Source organism: Myotis lucifugus, unplaced genomic scaffold, assembly GCF_000147115.1.
Source record: "Myotis lucifugus unplaced genomic scaffold, Myoluc2.0 scaffold_129, whole genome shotgun sequence".
Classification (NCBI taxonomy): Eukaryota; Metazoa; Chordata; class Mammalia; order Chiroptera; family Vespertilionidae; genus Myotis; species Myotis lucifugus.
Genome location: NW_005871177.1, coordinates 1,092,912 through 1,118,505, shown reverse-complemented (window position 1 = coordinate 1,118,505; position 25,594 = coordinate 1,092,912). Strand labels below are relative to the sequence as shown.

General features: G+C 38.2%; 1 protein-coding gene across 4 annotated transcripts in view; it reads left to right on the top strand.

Moving 5' to 3' along the window:
* The window catches only part of PPP3CA (protein phosphatase 3 catalytic subunit alpha), a 309,183-nt gene that overhangs the window by 1,054 nt on the left and 282,535 nt on the right, over nucleotides 1-25,594 (top strand). The gene's annotated exons all lie outside the window — the stretch shown is intronic.

Below are 25,594 nucleotides of genomic sequence, written 5' to 3'. Positions count from 1 at the left end.
GGATCGGGTTTATGGTTTGCTTTTGCATAGGGAGGGGTGGTTTATGGCTTTTAAAGAATTAAGACGGCGTTTTTTCTGTGGCGGTGGCTCTCCCCAGCCTGCCTGCCTGCCCGCCTGCCTCGGGCAGGGGTTCTCGCGGCGATCCATTGCAGCAAGTCCCCCCGCGCGCCCTTCCCCTCCCCCTGGAAGGGCCGGCACAGGACTCGCGAGAGAGCGGGAGAGCGTGGGGAGCCCGGCGCTGCCTGCCGCGCGGGGCGGTGGCGGCCGCGGGCGGAGGGGGTGGCGGAGGCGCGCGCGGGGGCGGGGAGGCGGGGAGCGACCGAGCGTCCCACCGTCCCGGCCCCGGGATTCCCCCAGGCCCTGCGAAGGACGCGAGAGCAGTTCTCCCCGCTCCCTCGCCACCCTCCGCCTTCCCCCGCCGACCTGTCATTGCTCTCGAACGGTTCCCCTCCGGAGCACACCCCCCTGTTGGTGAACTCGCCTCGCGCGCTTCCCCCGTGCCCGTCACCCCTTTCTTAAGGGGCTCTTTGATTCTCCCAGAGCCCGGGATCGTCTACTTCTGCCGGAGATGGCTCTGAGGTTTCTGGCAAAGAGAAGCTGGGATGCGTGGGGAGGAAGGGGAGAGGCAGTGGTCTCCTCTGTCGCACGGGGGAATACACCGCCCTTGTATTCCGTGGTGGAGGAACCATCCTGGGAAGCCTGGAAGGATGATACAACATAGCAGAACCTCCAGGATTAAGTAGTATCCCTCATGCCTGGGGTCAGAATGCAGAGCAAAGCAGGGCTGGGCGTGGGCTAGGCGCAGAGCGGGCCTCTGAAATTGGAAACAAGGCTGGCCGGTGAAGAGAGAGAGAGAGGTGGTGGTGGTGGTGGGGGGTAGTTTAGAGGTGTAGACCAGAGATAGGCTCTTACGTGGCCAGAGCTTGCAAGTAGAGTGAAGGCAATAAAGTCATTTGCATAATGAGCCCGTAGGTGAAGTACCCCAGCAGCCTAAAGACCATTAAATCAGAATTCATTTGGGGCTTCAGAACTGTTCCTTGCTTCATTCAGGTTTGCTCAGCTTCATTCAGGTTTGCTCAGTTTTGAAAGTTATGTGTATGTGTTTCCTTGCTTATGGGGGAAATTGTGGTTTCCTTTATAAGAAAAAGAGAATAAAATACCTTATTTTGTTTTGGTTATATTAATATCATCCCTGCTTCAATGTAGTATTCATAGACCCATCAAAATAAGAAGGAAATTTCTGAAAATGACTGGAAATGGGATTACAGATGCACAGCTATTCTTTCTGCAGGCATGGATCCTCCTGTAAACAGTCAATTCAAATTCATTCAAAAGAACTATTGTTTGTTTTGAGGCTTTCTGTTGACATTTAAAACAATTAAGACCTTTTGCTAAAATACCAGAGAATAACAAATATCTCCCTAATGTGTGAGGTTTAGATGTAACTCCAATGTGTATGTTAAGATTACCTAGTTTCAAACCATTAATGTAAAGCTTGCAATTCAAATGATAGCAGTAAACGTATCAGCAATGAAATACTACTTCTGTGCAAACACATAGATTACATTCCCTGTTTTAAATCACAAAGTGTGGATTCTAAATGTAAATGTAAAGTTGTCATCAAGTGAGGAATGCAGAAAATAATTGTTTATACATTCTGGCTTGATGTCTTTACCAGTTAATGTTGAAGAGCCCATCCAACCATTCTGTGGCTGTTTTGCCTTACTTGTCTCCCCAATGCTATAATACATATACAGAATGTCCCCCCAAAATGGATACACACTTGGAGATTGTAAAGTCAGTGTTTTTTAACATATGGTTCATTTTCAAAATTTAAAAGGATCTACAGAAGTGAGTGTGTATGCATTTTTGGTATATTATAAATGGAGCTTTTCATCATAAGTACACCAATCCATAATTCCAAAAGCTTGGTCTATATACTATCATAGAACTACAGGGCAAATGTGGTTAATTAACACAAAATAGAAAAGTTAATTTTACATTTATTTTGGTAGTCCTCTCGATGTGAAATTCTGAATGTGAAATTTTATTTAAAGAAAAAAGTTTTATTGGCGAATCCTGATGATTTTTAAGGTGGAAACACTGCCACTATTTTTCTTATGCTTTCTTAGAGACTGTATGTTATTGGCTTAAAAGTCATTAGCAAATGTTGGGTTCAACATTTTGTCATAAGTATGATTTTTATGGTTAATTATTTGAGATAATACTCTGTTTTGATGATCACTATGAAATAGCAGTTCCCCTTGAATATGTATACAGATGCTTGGTGAGTACAGAGTACATGTATAATGAATGGAGAACATAACCAAACATTTTTCATATTTATAAAAATTACATAAGACAGTTTACAGAACCATGACTTCACTCTAAATTTTGCTAGAACTTCATCTTAGTGCTCTGAGATTGACTTATTCTTTAATGCAGGAAAGGGGTTATCTTGGAGGAAATTTCTGTGCTCCTTAAGCTTTATTTCCTTGATCCAAATGCAGTTAGAGGTATTTGCTTACATAGAGAAAGAAGAGGTATTTGGGTCATTATTACCATGGTGGGCCATGGCATTTGTTTACAGTTACCTTCATTAGTGTGAGCTGGTTTTTGTTGTGTAACAAATTGCTATTTACAATTAAAGCTCTGCTTGTGGTTGTTTGTAGTAGTATGATTTTCTTGACTTGTACTTCCAGAATGCAACTTTAGAAAAGTAGGTTGAATTTAAGTTTCAACTAACTGTGTTTTTTCAGGTTTGCAGGACCTTCTTTAGTGTGTTCAGAGACCCTTCCTTATCAGTGTTCTAAACCTTAGGAATGAAAGGAAATGGATGCAGCATTAGAGATGAAAAGCATTCATTTAGATTACCTTGGAAAAGTTACTTCATTTAGCAAAACTAGATGTTTCATTTAGATTGTTCTTGGATTAAAAAAAAAGGAAAGTATAAAAATTCAGAGAAAACATCTTGGTAATGACATTTGTTGGAAATTAGAATAACGTGATCGATTTTTTACATTTTAAAAAAAGAAACATCCTATATAATAAAAGGCTAATATGCAAATCAACTGAATGGCAGAATGACTGGTTGCTATGACCTGCACTGACCACCAGGTGGTAGATGCTCAACACAGGAGCTGCCTCCTGGTGGTCAGTGCACTCCCACGGGGGAGCAGCCGCTCAGCCAGAAGCCAGGCTCACGGCTGGCGAGTGCAGCGGCGGTGGTGGGAGCTCTAAGGATGTCCCACTGACCCTGAGGGCTCCTAGTCCGGACTGCGAGAAGGCGCAGGCTGGGCTGACGGACCACCCCGAGAGCACGAATTTTGTGCACTGGGCCTCTAGTTGCATAATATAAGGTGAAAGTTAGAGGGCATTAAATAGAAGAATAACTTACTCTTTCCCTCCCCAACATACTCAATAGTCTGGTTTTTCTCTGTAGTGATGCTCCACAGGCATTTTTTTCAAACTTTAGCTTCTCTTCACTGTTCCCTGCCTGATCCTGCCTTTAACTCTTAGTCTGGCCCTAACATTCCCTGCTAGCTGTAGAACTTTGCTACATGACAGTTAAATACTTGGAGGAAATGAAATAGTATGTGATGAGTGCACTGCTTTGTTTCATCTGTTGCTCTTCCCTCTGTTCCCACTTATTTATGCATTCATTGGTTGCATGTTGTATGTGCCCTGATTGGAGATTGAACCCGTAACTTTGGCATATTGGTATGATGCTCTAACCAACTGAGCTACCTGGCTAGGGCACCACTTCTTTTTTTTAAAATACAGTCATCAGGTGGGCACTGAAATAGATTTCAGTTTGTAAATTAAGTCTTTCATCTTGACATTTTCAGCATTTTTAACCCATTTTATTCTATAATATTTTATCTGCTGTATTCATAAGGCTATATTAATTGATAAGCCATCAATTATATTTCACATACGAAGTCAAATAAAACATTTCATATTCCTTCATAGTGAGGTGTTCTGAATAATGTCTTAAATAGGTGGACTATTGACTGGAGGATTTAGACGTATTCCTGGGAGCTCAAATCCATTTTATAAATGTACACTGAGGTAGCTGAAGTCAGATATTAAAAAAAATACTGAGGAAGCAGCAATCGGTTATTAAAATGCTGTGTTTTTGGAATTTGATGGGTTCTTATTGATACCATCATAGAGAAGAATAGAACTTGGTGTTTTTCTTCTTTTTATTCCCCTAATCCATGCATTTGCCTCACAGCAAAATATATTATGGCTCTAATTTAAAATATGGTCTGTCTGACTTTCTATGAACTTACTCCTATCTCTTGCAACTGGAAATTCTGCACATGCCTGCCAAGAGCAAAACAAACAAATGGATATCAGAGATTTATGTTAATAGTTGCCTTCAGATCATGACATACACCTTACAGTGTTGTCAATTTCAGGTACTTTCTACAGTTGTGAAACTAGAAGAATGATGGTTGATGATCCAAGACAGAATTTTATTCATATGGAGTTAAACTACAACCCCAGTTTTTCTTTTTTGGGGGAGGAGCTACTACTACTTCTGATATGAAATGTTTAGCTGTCTCTAATATGTAGCATTGGAATGTTTTGGAAATTCTAGTATGTCAATGTCTAAATTATGTCTCCCAGGTTGCTGCATAAACTTGGAAGTTACATAACATTTTTTGTTAATGTGTGCATTCAGAATTTTCATTTTGGAAATTGAAACCAGTGGTGCCTAGCTCCATGCCTTGCTTATTCACTGAATAAATTCTTACTGAAAGATCTGGCCATTACAAAATTCTCACCTGCCTCCTGAAGCAATACGTGGAGAAAAGTTATTTGTTTATTTTGAGTATATTACGTTAAGTTATGATTCTTTGTAAATGGTTCTATGTATATGGTGACTAGTTAATTGTTTCCTTCTCCAGCCATATTTGGGAATGGAGTATGAGGAGACCTTAAAAAGGTGGCACAATGAGATTGAGAGCAGTTTTGTTATTTAGTCATTTGGACTGGCTTTGTGCCAGCTGAGTTTAAAAGGCTGAATCCTTTTCAACTTATCATATTAGCTTGAACTTGAAAGCTTCTTTCAGTTTTGTTTGTATTTCTCCTTAGGCTGATCAATATTTGATGAGCAGAAAAAGATATGTTAATCACTCAATGTTTGATTTATTGTTTTTTTTTTTTATGTATTTTAATTATTGTCCAGACTTGGACTTGAAGAGAAAATGACCTGGCAAATTTCATGAAAAAAACACGCACAAACTAAAACAAATGAAACCCTCTTTCATTGTTTATATCTCAATTTATCATTTTCTGTAATGCTTTTGTAATCCAGAAATGAGCCTTCTCCAACACAACCTCCTGGCCCCCAAACATAATTAGATGCTATCCAGCGGGAAGATATATGGGCTATGGCAAGTTAAAAAAAGTGGCACCAATTCTGCTGACACCTTATATTCTCCTAAGTGGGCTTTAAGCTATCCCTGGATATTTGTTTTTAAACATCGTATAAGCTATTCCATTTTATCAAATTAAAAGCACAATACATTCTCTTAGAATGACAGAACCTGAGTCAGGACTTCAAGTTTGTGTTATTCTTCTTGTTATTATTTTTGCTTTTTACAAAGGAATCACAAGTGGTTTTGTGCGAGTGTGTGTTTGTGTGTGTGTGTGTGTGTGTATGTGTGTGTGCGCGTGCGCAAATTAAACCTGACATTGTGGGTCTGTTATGCATATTTAATGCTAATAAATTAAAGTACACAGATACCTGCTCTGTGTGGGTCTGATTATTTGCATGATAACAGTTTTCATTATTTAATTCTCATTATTCAAGCTGTTCAAATGTCACCTCCTCTGGGACTCACATCTCTTGATACCTTCAATTGGAGTAAAGGGACTCAGCTTCTTCATTCTCACAGCAGACACCCTGAATAGAGCATGTTGCTGGGACTATTTGTTTACCTTTCTGTCCCCCGCCCCTTCCCCCTAGGAAGTGGAGAGCTCAGGAGAGTGGGGCCTGGTTCCATTTATCTTCAGCACTGTAGAATAGGCATTTTTTTTTGAAAATTCTTGGTGGATATGTTTTATTGATTTTAGAGAGAGAGGAAAGGGGGGGGGGCAGAGAGAGAGAACAAAACATCAGGGTGAGAGAAACATCAATTGTTTTGGTGTATGGGGTGATGCTCCAACCAACTGACCCACTGGGCCAGGGCTGTAGAATAGGCACTTGATACATGGTTGTTAAATGAATGAAATACCAGATGCAAGAATAAGGGATTTAAATTTCTCAATTATTGGGTTCTTTTCTATTTTGAAATTTTGTGGAATTTAAATCATGGGCAGATCACAAACATCTGATGGGTTTCTTGATTTGTAAGTGCCAATTCTATAGAAGAATTTTTTCACATGAGTTTTGAAATGCTCTGTTTCATTACTTGAAATTGGTTTTTTTGCCAGCCTGCCGAAGCATACCTAGCAGGAGTGGCTTACACAGGGAGAGCTTGGTTTCCAGTGGGTCAGTGTCAGTTATAGCGTGTCAGTCAGAGGTGGGCGATGCCTTTTTTCTCTGTAAGACTTGTGATGATTCCAGGTTGGGTGGAGGAGTGGGGGGTGGGGGGGTGTAACTATTATGACAAGCATCTGGGGGACCCAGATTGACTTTCACAGTTATATCACTTACTTAGAGAAATGTGCAAATGAATAAAAGTCAATGCATTCAGGAATCAGAACAGAGATGTAAAACATACTGCAGGTGCAGATATTAGGTGTCTGTGTAACACAAACAAAAAAGTCCTCAGGCCCATCACGTGATTTCAGGCTGCTTGTGAGTCAGCTCCCTGTATAGCATGTCTACATGGTGAATGTTTTGAGAAAAGCCAGCCTTGGGGTGACATCAGCAGGGAGGCAGTGTGCTAAGGCAGTATGCTGCTCTTAGCCCTATTCTCACAGAAGACCATTGGACCTACACTGGCCCAGACTTGCTCATATGGCCCCCATTAAAGTAGGCCAAGCCAGGGCTTTCCAAGCTCTGGTTTATGGGCCAGGATTTAATCTGTCTTCCTAATGCAGAAATACTTTTCTTTCAGGGAGTTGAAGACTAGGGAAAGAATAGTTTCCTACATAAAATCTTATTAATGTCAATTTATGTTAATTTGCATTTAGCAGCTGGAGGGAATCTCTCTGTAGCCCTCACTACGATCAAAATTCTATTTCAGCGCTCTTTCTCATTCCACATGCACTTCCAGACACGGATGTGGAAAATTCAGAGTATGTTAAAAAATAAGAATCCGCTCACCCAGTGATTAAAGGACTTCAAAATTACAACAGCAACTGAGAGATTATTCAGTCCTAAAAGGTAAAGGTTGAGTGGTAATTTAAATATGGATTTCAAGTATTAAAAAGTATCTTTCACAGTGGAACACACTCAGATGTTGTCCATCACCACTATCAACTGAATAAGAGAAAACACTATTGGGATGCATCAGAGATTTAGGTGTTGTTGTTTTTAGATCAATCAGTGACAGCACTGGTGTGAATTATGAGGATCTTCTGAATGGAGAGAATAAATGATTCTAATTTATTTGGATTGTAAATGTAATCTAAATTTATGAAATTTTCAATTAGGAAGAACCTTTTGTCTGAGCCTAAGCAAAACAAACAAATCAGACTGTTAGAATTGGAAGGTGCACCTGACGTCTAGCTGGGGACATATCCAGTGGGGAACCTCTGTCCCGCCTCCCTGATGGATGGTAATTCCGCTGCTGCCTGGACACATTTAGTGGGAAGAATTCCTTGCTTCCTAAGACTTCCTGCTTCATCCTGGCCATTTCTGCTTGCCAGAATGTTTCCTTAGGCTTGACCTCCATCCGATGCTCTGAAGTACACACGTATTGTTCCTCCCATTGCTCTGTAGAGTTCCATAAAATGAGCTCTGTGTCTTCCACAAGAAAGCTTATTGGATAGTAACAACCTTTACTATCATGTTTTTAAATCTTCTAGCTCTTCTCCACATGGCATGGTTTCTGGGTCCTTTGTCATCCCAGCAGCCTTCCTTTAACACCATGTCACATTGTCAGGGTCTCTTGAAAATGGAGAAGGGAGCAAAGTTTCATCTTGGCTTGCCTCCTTCTGTGGAACCTTTAGCACCTTGGACTTGGGTGCTTCGGTGGGTGCTCTTGCTTTGCCCTTCTGTGTCCTCGTGCAAGCCTCTACACTTCCTGGAACTCATGCTCTTCGCTGGTGGGCCCAATCTCGAGTTCTTCCCAGGATGTCCCTTGGAGGACTGCCACTGTCCTCATGCCTTACCTTTCCTCCGCATGCCCTTCCCAATGAAATTCCATTCAGTTGTGTCTTCTCCAGTTCCTCTGCAGCTTTCAGGTGTCAAATACCTCATCTGCTCTATAAGTAGGAACCTTCCAGAAAACCTGGATAGCAAATGCATTTTAACAGTGATTTTCTAGAGGCCGTTGGCTTTCATTTTGCTGCTTTTATTTGTAATACAGGCAGGTAAATAAAGATAGCATGATAGCATGAACTATGGTGGTGTTAGTGGGGTAATTGAGGACCGGCCAGTTCCTTTGTTGAACTTTTCAAATCATACCATGAAGGCAGCTCAGCACCAACTCTTGACCAGAGCTGAACCTGCCTCTCCTGCCTGCTCTTACTTCTGGCACCCAGTCTGTGAAGGTTGTTGATAAACAGCTCCTAAGGCCATTGAATTTGGCTAACCCAGTGAGTTCAATTGTAATTTGATAACAAGCTTAAGTTTCACTGAGGCCTACAAGAGGTCAGTGGCTTCCAACTGTGGTGTCACAACACATTTCTGTGTTACACTCAGCTGTGAGGCATTAACAGATACTGATAAGGCACAGAAGTTTGCAAATGACTTATTTTACAGTAAAATATCTGTGTATGAACTGGGATGGATTCATGGTCAACCCCCAAATTTTACTTTTCACTTGCATTCTGATGGGTGTTCTCCTGCGGGAGAGAAAGGAATGAAGCTGCAGCTGTCAGGGTGGGCATTTTGCATAACTGATCTTTCTCATCTTATTGATACGCCTTTAATCATGGTATAATTATACGTTCTTGTAATCTGTGTCAGCGTTTGCCTTATTTCCGTGAGCATTTTTAAGTATAGCTTATTAGAATCTGGATTCAAACATGCTAGTGTTGTGTGCAAGTGAATGTTATGTCATGTGCATCTTGATGGGGGAAAAAAAAAAGGCTGAGACCGAAGATTAGAGAATACACTTGTGCTAGCCAGATCTATAGATTGAATAGGTCTTGAAATGTATAAGTAAGCACCTCTGGCGAGATGTCAAAGTACCCCATGAAACCTTCTTTTCTTAAACATCTCCTAGGGGCCATGCCCGAAATTCCATGATTAATTTTTTACTTAGGATAAAATTGGCTACCTTTAATAGAAGTTTCTAAAGTAAGTGATCTGTAAAAAATAATTCAGTGAATTGACTAAAGTTTTCACTTTGCCTTTGGGTGGTACTGTATCTAGGAAAAAAAAATGTATTTCCGGAGCTTTTTTGAAAGTGAAATTTGATGTCACTTTTTAAATCCATAGTAAAGATAAATTAAAAAAATCCATAACCCATGCCTCTTACAAGCATCACTCAATTTTCTATACTGCTCCCCTCAAGTCTGATATAATTGTAATATTCCAGCTGGTAAATGGATTACATATCTTATTTTTGAGTATTAAATGGCTGTTAAAAATATTATTTCCTTCATTTATCTGTCATTTATCCTTCCATCCTGTTCATGAGTGCATCATAGTTTTACTGCCCACTGTTTGCGTGGCTCTGTGCTATCTTCTTGGGGCTTGAAATAAAATCGGCACTTTTTAAAGATTACTGTCCAGCATGGGGGATGAAAGAAAATCACAATGTAAGTTGTAATTATTTTAATAGCACAAGATGCAGCATGCTGTGGTGTGCAGAATAGGGAATGATTAGCTGTCATCGTAGACCGTACTTTCATTTTTGTCTTTTTGCAAAAGTAGGTGGAAGTAATATTAATTTTTTTAGTGTGACATATATATGTATATATATATTTTTGGACGTTGTTAGGATGTGGGCTTATTTTTAAATGAAAGTAGCATAAAAAGTGCTGCAAGAGGAGTGATAGGCATGTTTATCTGGGTTTCTGTGGCTGTTATAATTTATCTGTGAGCTTGGTGTATGATAGGATCATGGGCTCCTGAAAGTAGAAGCGACTTTAAAAGTCAGCTAGTTCAGCTAGCTTCCAAAATACGTTAAATCAGCGGTTATCAACCTGTGGGTTGCGACCCCTTTGGGGGTCGAACGACCCTTTCACAGGGGTCGCCTAAGACCATCGGAAAACACATATATAATTACATATTGTTTTTGTGATTAATCACTATGCTTTAATTATGTTCAATTTGTAACAATGAAAATACATCCTGCATATCAGATATTTACATTATGATTCATAACTAGCAAAATTACATTTATGAAGTAGCAACGAAAATAATTTTATGGTTGGGGGTCACCACAACATGAGGAACTGTATTAAAGGGTTGTGGCATTAGGAAGGTTGAGAACCACTGCGTTAAATGGTTAACAAGCTCTTTCCGACCCCCACCCCTCAGTGTCTCCAGTGATCTAGAAGCAGCATCAGAGTGTGGAAAGACCATTGGTTTATTGTTTGACAAAACTTGCATTTAAATCCTGCTTTCTCCATGTGCCAGTTGAGTGTTCATGGGACAGTCATGTAACCACCCTGGCCCCATTTTTCCTACTGAAAACTGGAAATGACAATAAGTGTTATCATTGCAAGGTTGTTGTAACCCTGAGAGGGCTCAGAAAGAGCTCTCGATGCATGTTAGGTATTATTATTTCACTAGAGGCCCAGTGCATGAAATTTGTACATGGTTAGGGTCCCTAGGCCTGGCTGGCAATCTGGGCTGATCGGGCCCTTCCTTCCCCGGGCTGCCGGCCGCTGTCCAGGGCCTTCCTTCATTCCGCACCACCCCCTGGTGGTCAGTGCACATCATAGCAAGCAGTCGAACTCCCAAGAGGACAATTTGCATATTATTATATAGGATTTTATTATATAGGATTATTGATAGCTCCTTTGAAAGCACAGCTTTCTGCTTCTAGAAGTAACCTGCATTAAAGTAGATACGTTCGCATCTCCTACACACTGTCAAATCCATTGTAGTTTGGGGGCCTCTATCATTCCTCTGATACAGCTTGGCAACAGTCACCAGTGACTGTTTACCTGCTGCTTTCTATGATATGTAACATGAGGGGCCACCTCTTTCTTCTTGAAACATTGCCCTCATTGGCTTTCTTGGATTTCCTCTTTCCCTATTTTTCCCCGCAGCTCTTCTTGACTGAGTCCTAAATGTGGATGTTCCTTTATCCCTTTACAAGCTTGTTCAGGCAACTTTATCTCCTTATACTCATAGGATTGACTGTTGCTTATAGGCTGATGACAAACACATCTGTATTTGCAACCTAGTCTTTTTTCTAGAGCTTTCTCTCAAGCCTTGTATACAGTAGTTGCTATGGACAGGCATGGTCAGTACAAAGTGGGGTATTTGTTCTCATGTGTTTCCTATCGTGGGTGATGTTACAGCTAGCAATGCAGTTAGTTAAACCTGTGTGCAGTTCAGGTCTTTTAAATACGTACAGTGGGGCCTTGACTTACGAGTGTCCCGACTAATGAGTTTTTTGAGATACCAGCTGTCTCTCAGCCGATTTTTTGCATTGAGTTGACAGAGTAATTTGAGTTAACGAGCTCCTTAACGAGCTCGTTCTCGGAACGAATTAAACTTGTAAGTCAAGGCCCCACTGTACTTCACCTAGTGCTGTGGTCGGCAAACTGCGGCTCGCAAGCCACATGCGGCTTTTTGGCCCCTTAAGTGTGGCTCTTCCACAAAATACTACGTGCAGGCGCACGTACAGTACGATTGCAACTTCGTGGCCCATGCGCAGAAGTTGATTTTCGGCCTGGGCGAGTCTATTTTGAAGAAGTACTGTTGATATTTGGCTCTGTTGACTAATGAGTTTGCCGACCACTGAAGTGCAATAGTAGCCTCCCAATATAGAGTATTTGCTTTCACATTTGTCCCCTCCCATATTGTCACTAGAGCGATCATTTTAAGATGAACATCTGATTGTGCTGATCCCATATTTGGTGGTTGACCCATTTTTTAAATTGGTTTGTGGGAACTCTATATATATTATGGAATTAACCTATATTGCATGACTTTTGAAAATGCATACAATATGGCATATTTTACATTGTATTTAATTTACTTTAAGTCTCTAATTTATAACAATGTAAATTCTTGAGGGCAGGGAGAACATTTTTTATTCATATGTGTACTCTGAATGCTTCTCTATGCTTATAGAAAGTTGATTGAACTAAACTATTTAAAAATCCCAAAGCCACCTTTCATGGCTTCATTTTGCTTTACTACTCCATGGAACACTCTTGCTTATTATTGGGTCCTCATCTGTGTAAAACTTCTCTGATCCCCTCAGGCACAGCTATCTGCACTACTTCATGTACTGGGTACACTCATGTATCACAAACATTTGCAACAAAATGTTCTCTTTAACCTTGAAGTCATCCAGAACAAGGGCTCATCTGCTTCATCTTCCCAGTGCTTAGATGCCTAGCATGTAATTAATCATGTGTTTTGTCACCTCACCACCCCGCCAACAAACAAATTGACTGTAAAAGATATACTTGTTCATCACAAAAGTATGGTGATGTTAGTACTTGTTTGTTTACCCCCCTCCAGCATATACATTTTATTAATGTAGGCCAAGTTGAATTGCTTTTTCTAGTAACCTTGATGTGTTGAATACCTGACCTTCTCATCTCCCTCCCCAGGAATTTTCATGTAAATTTGTAAGCTAGGTCTCCTTCATTCTGGATTTTGTAATTATTTTATACAATTCTAAGCACAAAATTTAAAGGGTCACCTTAATTTGATTTAATCATGCTTACCTCATTTTCTGATTCTAGCCTTTTTAGATCTTTTTAAACATCTGAATTTTTCTCTCTTTTTAGTTATTTGCCCCAATTTATGTCCTTAGTAGATCTGCCCAGGTCTTTATCTAATAAGCCTGGCAACCAAATGAATTTTTGGAGCCAGTCAGTCTGGATGAGTGAGTTCACAGATCTTTACTTTAGGTTCTGCATCTGTAACATGGGAAAATAATCCCTCCTGTGTTAAGAAACTTGATCTTTTCCTTACCTAATTAATGTATTTTTTTTATTGCTGTACTCTGGAATGATAAATTTAAAAAAAATGTCTAATGGCTTTTGCCTACCCTGAGATTTATTTAAAAATTTTGTAATTTCAGGGAGTGGAAGAAATACATATTTTTTTAAGGAATAATGATTAGAAAGTTGGTGTGTTTATTACTGGCATATGTCTTGGACTATGTGATTTCACACAATTATACTTCTGTTCACTTGTCAGCTACTTTGCTTCTCTATCGGATCTTGCTCAAAGTAAATAAATAAGTAATAAAGGGCCTTTATATATTTTTGAGCTTTCTATTCTAAAAATGTTCCTGACATTACTGTGTATGGCACGCCCTGCACATGCATTACCTACTTCTAATAACTCGGAGGCAAGGGGAGATTCAGTTCCTTTCCAAGGTCACATAAACGAGCAAGTGGTGGAGCAGGCATTTGGACTTGAACAGTCTTAACTCCAGATTCTGGGTTTTTTCCACCAGAACATTAAGTTGAAGTGCATACAAGGCCAAATTCACTAGGCAGTATGCATTAACTTTTAGAAAATATATTTTATTAGGGATTTGTTTTTACATAAAATATTGTTGGTACTGGACATTAGCTTAGTGAGGACATAATTGGCCTTTTCTGTGGTAGGAAAAGCTAGCACTTTTGTGGAGCAATTAGTCCTGCTTCCTTTTTAGAAATACGTACCCGAAGCTCACAAACAGTCGGACTAGACTGTGAATTAGGCTTTACTTGGCATTACTGACCTTATCACAGCGTTAGAAGACAAACTAATCTAAACCATAAAAAAGTGCTTTATGAGTTACATAAAAATGGTATTTTTATTGGGCCTTGAGTTTTTCCGCTAGGTTAACACTGGAAAAAAAAATTCAGTGTTAGCTATTGTAAATACTGTTGGCCTTTGTTTTAGAGACTTTGCTTCTTTATGTTCATTTTTATATTTTTGTCACTAAAGCAAATAAAGGAAGCCACACATAGCTAAAGTGAAAGCCACTTCAAGGAGACGTCACATGAAACATTTTGAGGAGGGAGTTATGTGGTTTTATTGTAACATGCAAATGTGAATTGTTTTGCGATCAGAATTTTTCATTTACCACTCATAAGTATTCGGTACTGTGATGGCTGTTTAGGACGAGCCTAGTTGCACTTTCAAACTGATGTCATAATTATTTAAAAGAAAAGAGTGGTGATTCTGATTCAGAATTTTAATGCTCTCTGAGGCAGGTGATTAGAGAAATTATGTCTTTATTCACATGATTGCTAAATACATTTCTGATCCAAGCGATTCTGGTTTGACTGACTTTGAGAAGACTTGTGCTTGTGAAGTAGTTGCAGGTCATGGGCACAGGTGGAATGGAAGATTAGCACCTTGCCTGGATCCCCTGAGTCTGTAAATTCAAGGAGCTCCAATTTCATACTGGGGCCTCTGGCTTTCCCTTGCTTCATGGCTAATGCCTCTGTATGTGGGGAAATTTCTTCCCTGCTGGAATCAACTTGGGTTCACATTTTCTTTTCCTTTCCTTTTGCCCATGACATTTTTGTGAACCTTCGACTTCAAATATGCTTTTTTTTTTTAATGGTTGTTTAAAGGTGTTCCTTAACACATAGAAGAAAAAAAATAACTTTAATTCTTAAACAGAAGTACAACTAGGGTGTTTTATTGACAGTTCTTATGTTGTTAATATATATATAGAAATGTAAGCTATTTCATGGCCTGTAAAAACAAAATATACATTACAACTTTCCTCCTGTGTGTGCTTATTTTAATCCTTGAGCCAGACCTTGTCTGAAATAAGCTTTACCTTTTAAGGAAATTGATACAGAGATATAATTATGTCTAGTGTTTATTATTGCACACATATATATAATTTGACTATTATTAATATAGGGAAAATATCAGATAAGTTTGTGTTAAAGTAGGAATATCTAAATAGATTAGCAAATGATGAAGTATTTCATTCATTCCATGTATGAACAATGTGAGAAATACATAAGAAACGTGCTTGAGTACAGCTGTTCAAGATGTGGCTTTAACTTGTCCTAAGAGTGAAATTGTAAAATAATAGCATAGAGAGTGCTTCTTTTGAGAATTCCCCTAGTAAAGGCAACTTCTGAACCCACTTCACTGTTATTTGCTCTTTCTTGAACGAATGAGGGAGGTTTGCATATTTGTAGTATATTCCAGGTTTTAGAATTTTTTCTTGTCGAAGAGAGGCATGCCCCTGAGTCCCATTCAGTCACAACATTTGATTAAAATTCAGTTGGAATGGACATAAATGAGATTCAATTTGCCATTTCTTCTGCAAGTTCTTTTTAAAAAAGGAAATATGCATTAAATTGTTTTCTGTCCATCCACTATTTTTAATACTTTTTTTCTTTCACTCTTATGATAAACTGTATATTGTGAAATTGTGCACTTTCCTCTGTGCAGGGTTCACAACTGAAGAGTTTTGTGAATGGTTTAATTTATTTCTGGAATGGTGGAATTGTCTCCAATAAATGTATATATTTAAATGATTACGCAGTTATGTTGTAGTTATGTTACAGATGATAAAGGTGCCATCTGTTCTTGAACTTGTGTCCTTTGAAAGGATAGCACCAGAAATGATATTTTGCTTTTGATTATTTGGCATGTAGTCAAGACATTACTTTCCTCCTGAACTGCTCTCCCCAGTTACTGTCTAGAGATTTTCATAAATGAAGGGAGTGGCTGGAAGGAAAAACTGGGTTACTTGCAGTAAGGGCAATAGAGTAGCAGCTAGAAGTGGTGTTTGTCAGTGGGTCACTGTGAGTTTATTTGCATTCTTATGCAAGAAACCTTTTTATGCATTTAGCTCAGCCCTTTGCATTCTGGATAATTCATTATGTGCTGCGTGTTGCTATTTCTGATGGGATAATGTTAAGAAAGAGGTAATAGAGAGGACTGAAATAGCAAGATGATGGTATACCGTCTTCATTCTTCACAGACCCACCTGTTTCTATTTTAGCAACACCTTACCATTTTTTTTTGCTTCTTTTTAAATTGGACCCATTTGGATTAAAATAAAATTCATCTTTATGATGTGACTGCTTGGTGTCAGTTATTTTTAAAAATGCTGTGGGTTTTTTTTAAATATCTGTGGTAATCCTTATGAAGTGGTTAATATGGAGACCTGTTCTGTTTGAAGAATACACTGTATTTTGTGGATCAGAGAGGTTAAATAATTTGTTCATGATCACAGAGCTAATCAGTAGAGAAGCTGAGATTCCTAAACAGAGCATTTGAAATTATTTTGAAAAAATTTAAACATACGTAGAAGTTGAGAGAAGAGAACAGTTGTGTGCCAGTCCTACAGATTAATCATTGAGCTATCCAGGTTTCACTGTTTGCTTTTTTTATTCCTTTTTCTTTCTTTCTTTCTTTCTTTCTTTCTTTCTTTCTTTCTTTCTTTCTTTCTTTTTCTTTTCTTTTTTTTTTTTTTTTTTTTTTGCTGAAGTATTTTAAAGTAGATCCCAGACATTGTTTTCAACTGTGCAAATTTTGACTATGGGACAAATGTTTTATCTCTATACCAGATCGTTTTAGAAGAGAATGACATAAGGTGAAGACTGTGAACAAAGAGAAGCCATAGTTTTCTAGAAAACAAGTTTATATATGTATTCAGTTTGCTCTTCATTTATTAATAAAATAGCAGTGAAATAGCTAATACTTTTGAGTACTGGTTTTGGGCTCAGAATAGCCACTCATGCTTCGTGCCTCTTAGCTCATGCAGTTTTCAATAACCCTGCACTCTAGAATACTTTCTTGTTTCAAGTTGCTTTTTAAAAAATAAGTATCTCTTTACATAAAATTAAAGTATTTTGCAATCTACATTGCCTTAAATCATAATGTCTTTTCCACTCCTCATCTTTAATACTAATTATAATAGTACATTGATGAAGGTATATTGCTGGTTGCTGCTCAAAAGTGTGGTCTGTAGACCAATGTCATCAGCATTGCCTGGGAGCATAGCAGAAAAACAGAATTCCAGGCCATCCCCCAGACAGTTTGAATCAATCTGCATTTTAAATAAGATCTTCAGGTAATCTATATGCATATTAACGTTTGAGAAGCTCTGGATAGCACTTAAACAGTGCCTCTCAAGCATGGCTGCACATTACAATCACCCGGACAACTTTTAAAGCTACCAATGCCCAAACTCTGACCAATTAAATTAGACTCTCCAGGGGAGAGGCCCCAGGACCCTTTTTTTTTTTTTTTTTTTTTTTTTTTTTTTTTTTTCCTTCCCCTTAAGTCTCCCAGGTGATTCTTCAGGCATTGGTTTAATAGGACTAGAGTATCTTTCCATTTTGTTTCAGCTACTTAACTCTAAGCAAAACATTTCATCTTATAAATTGTATATTGAAAATGATGCTATCGATATAAATAGAATTGAAGATGAAAAAAAATTCTGGACTTACACTTAATCTTTTTGGTGATGATAATTCATTGACACCTCTATAGAAAATAACTTCCTTTTATGTAAGACTGCACTTCTTCTTCACTGTTCTTATCTTTCCTTGGCACTAGGGAAGAAAATGCTGCCAATATTTATTGTCTGTTCTTTGTCCCATTCTCTCCTTCAGGTGAATTACACAGAGGGAGGCAGGGAGATATGGAATATCAAATGGATAGACTCTGGACCAAGAGTCATTAAATACATTTGTGAGGTTATACTAGATAGGTTTCTAAGTATTTTAATTTCGTTCTTAAATTTTTTTCCTTGTGTGGTCATGAGTATTTGCTTTTCTTTGAGTCAGTGACTACAATTCTAGGCCTATATTGTTAATTCAGCTATCTTTACTGAGGGTTTAGTAAATGCAGCCGCATGAACAAAGTAGTGTTGCTGTGCTCCTTACCCAGTTTTGTACGGCAGCGTGATTGAGAGCATGGGCTCTGGAACCAGACTACTTGCATTGCACCCTCTGCTGCTTATATGCTTGTAACCAGGGGCACATTATTCATGTGCCTCGGTTTGCTTGTTTTCCAATCTGTGAAACAGAGTAGCCTAACAGCACCTACCTCTAAAGTTGCTGTAGGGATTAAATGAATTACTATATGTGTAAAACACTAAGAAGAATGCCTGGCACAGAGTAAATGCCATGTAAGTTTTTGCTGGTGGTATTACTATTATTAAATATTCCATACCTCAACGAGAAAAGGTGGCTTGTATGTGAAAGCATAGACAACCTAATGGTTTTAACCTTTGAGAGATTCTTTAGGTTCAAATAGGATTTTTGTGCAGAGAAATTGGCTCCCTGATTGGAGGAAGGACACAAGAGGTTCAGACATGTATTCTGACTGCATGCATTTCTTATTTTATTGGGTAATTGGGTTAATCAGTCCACCCTTGACAGAAGGGGGGAGGAAAGGTGTGCAAGTAACAATTATCTCACAGACACAATTAACCTTAGATTGTTGAAGTACTTTATATTCCTTGAATAAGAGCCACTGAAGAAATTCAACCTTTAGTTTTTTAAATAATTGCTTTCCCCAAAGCTCTGTAGTAGCACATTTGAGTGTTTTTAAAGCCATTCATTAGATTAGTAGCATTTTATAGTTTGGCTTTATTTGAGGAATGGCTGCAGACATGGAGGAAATGTGGCAGACAGATTAGGAGGTAAGCCTAGTAGGCCTGGAGTCCCTGGGATATTAGAACTGTCAAATATGGATACTTCAGGGGACTGAAAGATTACATTTTAACCCAGTGCCTTTATTTCACAGATGACAAAATGGTGGCTGAAACATGAAGGTTTTGATGCGGTTAATGAGAAATGCATGTTCTAGTTTTACGTATTTTTGGATACTTTTCTTAATAATTAAATGCATTTTATGCATATATGAACATATCTATGTAGTGTGGCAAAAATAATACAATAGCAACATTGAGTATTTTTCTACAGTACAATATTTTTGGGTCTGTTTTTACATATCTCTCTTCAAAGTCATGAGATCAGCTAACTGATACCAACTAGTGATTGCATGCATTTGGGAATAGAATATGGTATCTATTTTTTATGGGCAAGATTAGGCCTGTTTTTGTTGGCATTGAAAAAATTGCTGTGTGAAAAGAGTGACTATTATTTATTTAACATTTAACCTGAAAGTTAAAATGTGTTCAAAACAGCTCATTTGACAACAGTTCTGAGTCAGAAGTATTAAAGGACAAACGAAATAAGGATTTCTTTTTCTTAATCAGGGTCCTGGGGAAAGGGCCAACCTCCTGCAGAGGAAATGACTATAAATGGTCTTTGCAGTTAAGACATCCTCTGTTGCAACAACTGCCTTTCTGGTTGGCCTGGTTTTCCCCTTTCCTCACAGAGAATTGCTGCTAAAAACACTTTACTCTGTATTTGACTCTTCAGTTTTATCTTGTTTTCTATGTAAAATTAAATTTTCTTGCTCTCACTTTTGAGGCTTTGTGCGGCTTTGGTACCCAGCTGCTTGCCTTTGTTTTCATTTGGTGTTTCCCTTCGTGGGGGCTTGTTCACTGGTTGGTATGCAGTATCCTTGGAAGGGTTCTCTTCTTTTCATGCCAGAGGACAACAACAAATGAATCCCGTTCCTTGACCCTTTTATTATTAGCTTTTGTGGGAAGAAAATTTAGAGAAAGAAAATTACAAAAAATAAAAAAATTGTCCTCTCAACACCGAAGATAGAATGACATTCACTCTCACTGATGGACTTTTTGGTCCCTGCTGATATTTTTAAGCCTGTAGGGTAGGGATTGCTTTTCTTTGCCTTAGTGATGTAATATTGCATACCAAGGTAACACCCAACACTCATTTACCTATGAAATGCCCTTGTGTTTTATTTGTTTGTTTTTTAATAAATGTATGTGGTTTTTGAACTCTGTTTTTTTAAAAAAATGTAATTCTGTAAGTCAGTTGTACCAAAGGACTTGTGTTTCTACTTTTTATATCAGAGTTAAACATGCATAAAAAATAAACATGTATGGACATGTTCCTCTCTGTAGATCGGCTGTCCGGGAGTTTATTTATAAGCATCCTCATCTATAACATGTAGGTGAGACAACTGAATCACAGGTTTGGACCAAACAGATAACAGGTGGACTTTGAAGCACAAATCATGTCTTCTGTGTAAGAGTCTTTCTTTAACACTTTATTTTTATTGTTGACAGCAAATATATACGTAATGTAAATCTTATCAAAAATATGTTGTCTTGTAACTGGAAGTCCGAGGGATAGATTTGGCTTTCAACAAATACATCGGGACTCTCCTTTTTCTCCCTCTGTGATGTTTCCCTCTTAGTTGGCTTTGTAGTCATGCAGGCTTGTTCCATGTTGGAGCAAAGATAACCACCAGGAAATCCAGGCTCACATGGTCTTTCCACTAGAGATCTCAGAATAGGCCGGACACAGGATCCATTCAAGTCCATATGCTGTCTCTCAGAAGATTTGATAGGAGTATATGCCTACTTTTGGATTAATCATTGTGTGCAGGTCCGATAGGCCAGCCCATTTACAAAGTAAAGACAGCCTAATTACAGAGTAGAATATTGTTAGTTGAAGTCAAGATTAGAACGAAGGAATGTTTGTGATTGTGTCTGTTTTGGTCACGCTCCTGTAACCTTTTTTCTACTACTATATTTCTTTCTAAGAACCATGACCAGTCACCTAAAATCTGAGCCCTCTCCACTGTAGGAAGCACATTGAAATATTATTATTATTTAATATGCCATTGTATCTATAGCTGTGCTGATCTGTTTTTAAAATATCCTCTTCCTTCAGTGCCTAAACTTTTAATATTGAAATAATACTCAAGTAAACAGTTTCATTTTAATTGATTATATTTCAGGGTAGCTGTGTTTGGGTAGTTTTTAGGGAATGCTGCCCTAATGCTAATACTAATCTCAAATGTGAGCTCTTTTCATCACAATATGGGATAGCTTACTTCTGGATTTTTTTAATCTGCAAATGTTGTGTTTATAAATTTGTAGTAGTTTCTATAAGGTAGAATACTATTTCCTGTTCTTGTTCTTAGATTGAATGATTTTTGTATACTCTCGGGTAAGACTAGTTACTTCATACAACTTGTAGCTGGTCTAGAAATTTGACGAAGTTAAGGAACACTGAGCAGATGTTTATAGGTGTGAGTGAGCCTTAAATGGGGCACCTCCACTCGTTTATCGGCTTTCCTTGGAGACATGCCAGAGAGCTAAAAATCAATAGACTGTAACCTTAGTCACTTTTTAAATAGCATATCACTAGCTTTTAAAAGTGATAATTAATTTGTTCCTCATTCTCTTCGTGGGGCCACATATTACTGAAGGAAGATAACTGTCTCTTCTTCCTTTTTTAAGCCAGGCAGCTTTTTTTCTAATATAACTCTGATAGAATTCTTTGCTTTAAAACGCTGAGTAGCTCATTGGAAATTCTCTCAGTGTGTGCCTGCTTTTAAAATATTTTTTTATTATGTTCTCATTTGCTGCCAATTTAAAGATTTTTTTTTTTTTACTTTTGAGTTGAGAAGTTGCTCGTCCAGCAGAAAAGGACCTACTCTACCTAGAGAGGTGTGGAAGCCTGTGTAAAACATTTTTGGAATATTGAGAGTTTGGAAAAAGTGAGAATCTCCAAACTAATTATCATTTTGCATTTCTTGAATTCCAGGTCATTTTGTGCAGAGTTCCATGCATGTGGTAACAGAGAGTGGGCAGAACTTTGGACTGCCAGAACCCTTCTGAATCCATAGTGGCTTTTATGTTCACATGGAAAACTGTAAGAGAGCTATTGAGACTAAGTATAGGATTTAGACCCTAACTTTTAGAAACCTATCAAATCTTAACTTCTCTCATCTTTACCTATACATGAATACTTTAATTGCTCCATTGATGCAAGACATCTGTCATATATCTGTTCTTGGTGTCTGTTGCATATCTTTGTTAGTACTATGTACTGGATATACAAACAGAGCAATTACTGTAGTGCTATTTACATATACAACCCTAAAACATAATTTTAATACACCTAATAATTTTAATAATGCACCTAGATTAAGAGTTTATTTTAAAATGGGTTAGTTACGAATGAGGCCTAGCTCTTATCAGGTTGTCCTACATCTAAGGTCATTATTAATAAAGCCTATTTACCTACCACTTTCATGGTTTCCTTAAAAAATATTTCATTATTCAAGGAAGAATAAATATTTCTCTGTTTTCTTTCATGGGAAAATTATTTTTACTTTAAAAAATATTTAATATTGAAGTTCCTTTTTATGCTGTGAACTTCTTCAAAAGGAATTAATTTAATTGGTGCTGGGGTTTTCTGAGGCCAATCTTTTATAAACAAATGTCAGTAGGTTATTTCAGTAGTTGAACGTCTTTTTCATACCATTCAATGGCTTACATTTTTCTGAATCCATTGCTTAAAAATACAAACCCAATGTTTATTCTAGAGCATGCATGTATGCTATTATTGTTAGTGGGCAATAACTGCTTTGATGTATTATTTACTACACTAACCAATTTTTTTTAAAAAGTGAGAAATAAGAATAGACAACGCTTGTTAAGTGACTGTATGTGTCGAGTACTGTTCCAACCTGTTTTCCATGCAGTACTTTATTTAATATACAGAACAACTTTAAAGGGTAGGTGCTGTTATTATTCCCATTTTCCAGATGAAGACATTGAGTCATAGAGGGAATAATTTCCGAGGTTACACAGTTTGTAAATGGTGACATTGGGATTTCAGCCCAGAGACTCTGGTTCCAGATCCCATTGTTCAACTACCAATGTGCCTTTCAAAAGAGGGTATGATTGCTGAGACTGTCATCAGTTAAATCATCAAGTAAACCTAAGCCAACACAAATCCAGTTTGTTAAATAGCGTCTCTGATTTTGAAAAGTGGACAAATAATATTATTGGTATTGAAATATTATTTTACATGACAAACAATTCCGTTTATATCATATGTATTTAGCTATAACATTATTTTTGTGTTTAATTTTGAGCCACCTATTTTAACCATGATCCTTGGAAATCTATCTAAATCTAAAGAATGACAAAATATATTAAAGCACATAAAATCAAACCATGTACAGGAGAGTTGGAAGAGACAGGGAATGTTTAGTCTAGCATTTAGGTTTGTGGGGAGATAAGGAAATTCATTTGTCTGATAAATTTCACAAATACATGAAATTGAAGGAAAAATTCTATCATGATTATGGATCCAGTTAGTAGAAATTACATCATTGGAGAAATTGAAGGTTGCATGTATATGTGCGTGTGCGTGTGTGTGTGCGCGCGCGCACATGCGTATGTGCATTTATGTGGTGGGAGTGCTGATGAGGAGCCCCAAAACTGTGATTAAGGGAGAACTCATGACCTGGCTTATTTTGCTGAGGAGTATTTGGATGGCTTTGCCCAGCTCACTGCAGTGAGATAGATGATGGAAAATGATTGTGGGAAGTTGGGAAGGTTTATGAGAGAGAGGAGAATAGGGTAAATGCCATGAGGGGTAGAACATTACGGAAAAAATACTTAAGGAGAACTTGAAGGGCACTTGCTTTGTTGCGTATGAAATGACTCCCTCTATCTTCCCCCAAAATTTTTGTAAACATCAACTTTATTTGGTTAGTGCTTTTTTTTTGAGTTATGTTTGCGTTTTTCTCAAAAGCTTCATTATAACCAACTTCTAGGAGAACAGACTGGCTTGTGGGTGACAGCAGGGACCAAAAAAGCTCACTTTTGTTCAAATTACAGTACAAATTTCCTAATAGTGTGTGTAAGTACTAATGTGACTGTAACATATTTGAGAATAGTTTTAACTCTATATAAATACTTTTGCCTGGATTAATTATTGAAGCACCTTTCAGATTTGATTTCTTACCAACATTTGCATTTTCTTCTGTGTTCTCTATTTTGTTTCTGTCCTGTGGATGTTGGAAGAGTTTTAGAACATAAATGACAGTTTAAACTCAGTGGCACCCCCATTGGTAGAGTTTATCAACTAAAGCAATGCCCTGTATTCTAATCCTGGAAAAAGATGACCATTTATAAAACAAATCCTGCTTGATTTTGTCTGATATACTCAGCAGTTCATTATAGTGTAAGTGGTGAAAATAAAAGTAAAGTTTTCCAAGAAAATAAAACCACATGTTTTCATTTTATTATCTACCAGAGGCCCCATGGGATTGAGCCGAAACTGGCTCTCCGACATCCCTTGAAGGGTCCCGGATGGCAGGCCAGGACGAGGGACCCCACAGGTGCATGATTGGAGCCAGGGAGGGATGCGGGAGGTTGGCCAGCTGGGGAGGGACCACTGGAGGTCTCCAGGGTGTGTCCGGCCCGTCTTGGTCAATCCTGATTGGCAGACCCCAGCAGCAAGCTAACCTACCGGTCAGAGCGTCTGCCCCCTGGTGGTCAGTGCATGTCATAGCGACTGGTCGACCAGTTGGCTGCGTGCCTCCTGATGGTCAGTGCACGTCATAGTGAGCTGTTGAGTGGCCTTACCATATCATTAGCATATTACACTTTGATTGGTTGAATGGCTGACCAGACAATTGGACACTTAGCATATTAGGCTTTTGTTATATAGGATAATGAGATGAATCCAGTGGGATAATGTATTCTACCTATGAAATAATAGTGGGTCTATCCCTTTCCATGATCTCCGATTTGATTGATAATATTTTGAATAAATTGGAGAATATATGCAAACTTCTATGGCAGGTTCATCTGGTTGCCTGCAGATAACATTCTTACCTTCCATTTTAGTAATAATAAAACTGGTTTTAGCTCAGCACCTGCTGCCCTGCCAGAAAACCTATATTCCAAGGTTCCTTTATGCCAGGTGAGTGCATGTAACTATGTTTTATGTAGTAGGAAGAAGTTGAAGTATTGAGTGTTACTTTGAGAAATAACCTTAAAAAGGAGAAGTAGTACACTTCTTTTTCTAATTCCTTCAACTTGTTTCCTGGATCAAGATGGGATGGCTGGAACTCGGTCAGCCATTGTGGATGATGAGGATAAGAATCACACGCTAGAGAATATGAAGTAATCAGCCAAAAGGTGTTTGGGTCCTTGATGACTTTGTGGAATTTCTGTACTAAGTCTGGATTTTCCATCTTGACTTATTTTTTGTAAGAGATAATTATACTTCTCTTATATAAGTCATTGTTATTTTGGGTTTGCCATATGCAGCTGAATCTAATTCTAGCAGGTATAGTTCATTTTCCCATACCAGGAAATAGGATCTTTTCTGGATATTTTATTTTATTTGGATATCTTCATTTTTATGGGCTTATTTCTGCATCCTGAATGACAGACTGATTCCAAAATGTAAATATCGGTAAAAAATCAGA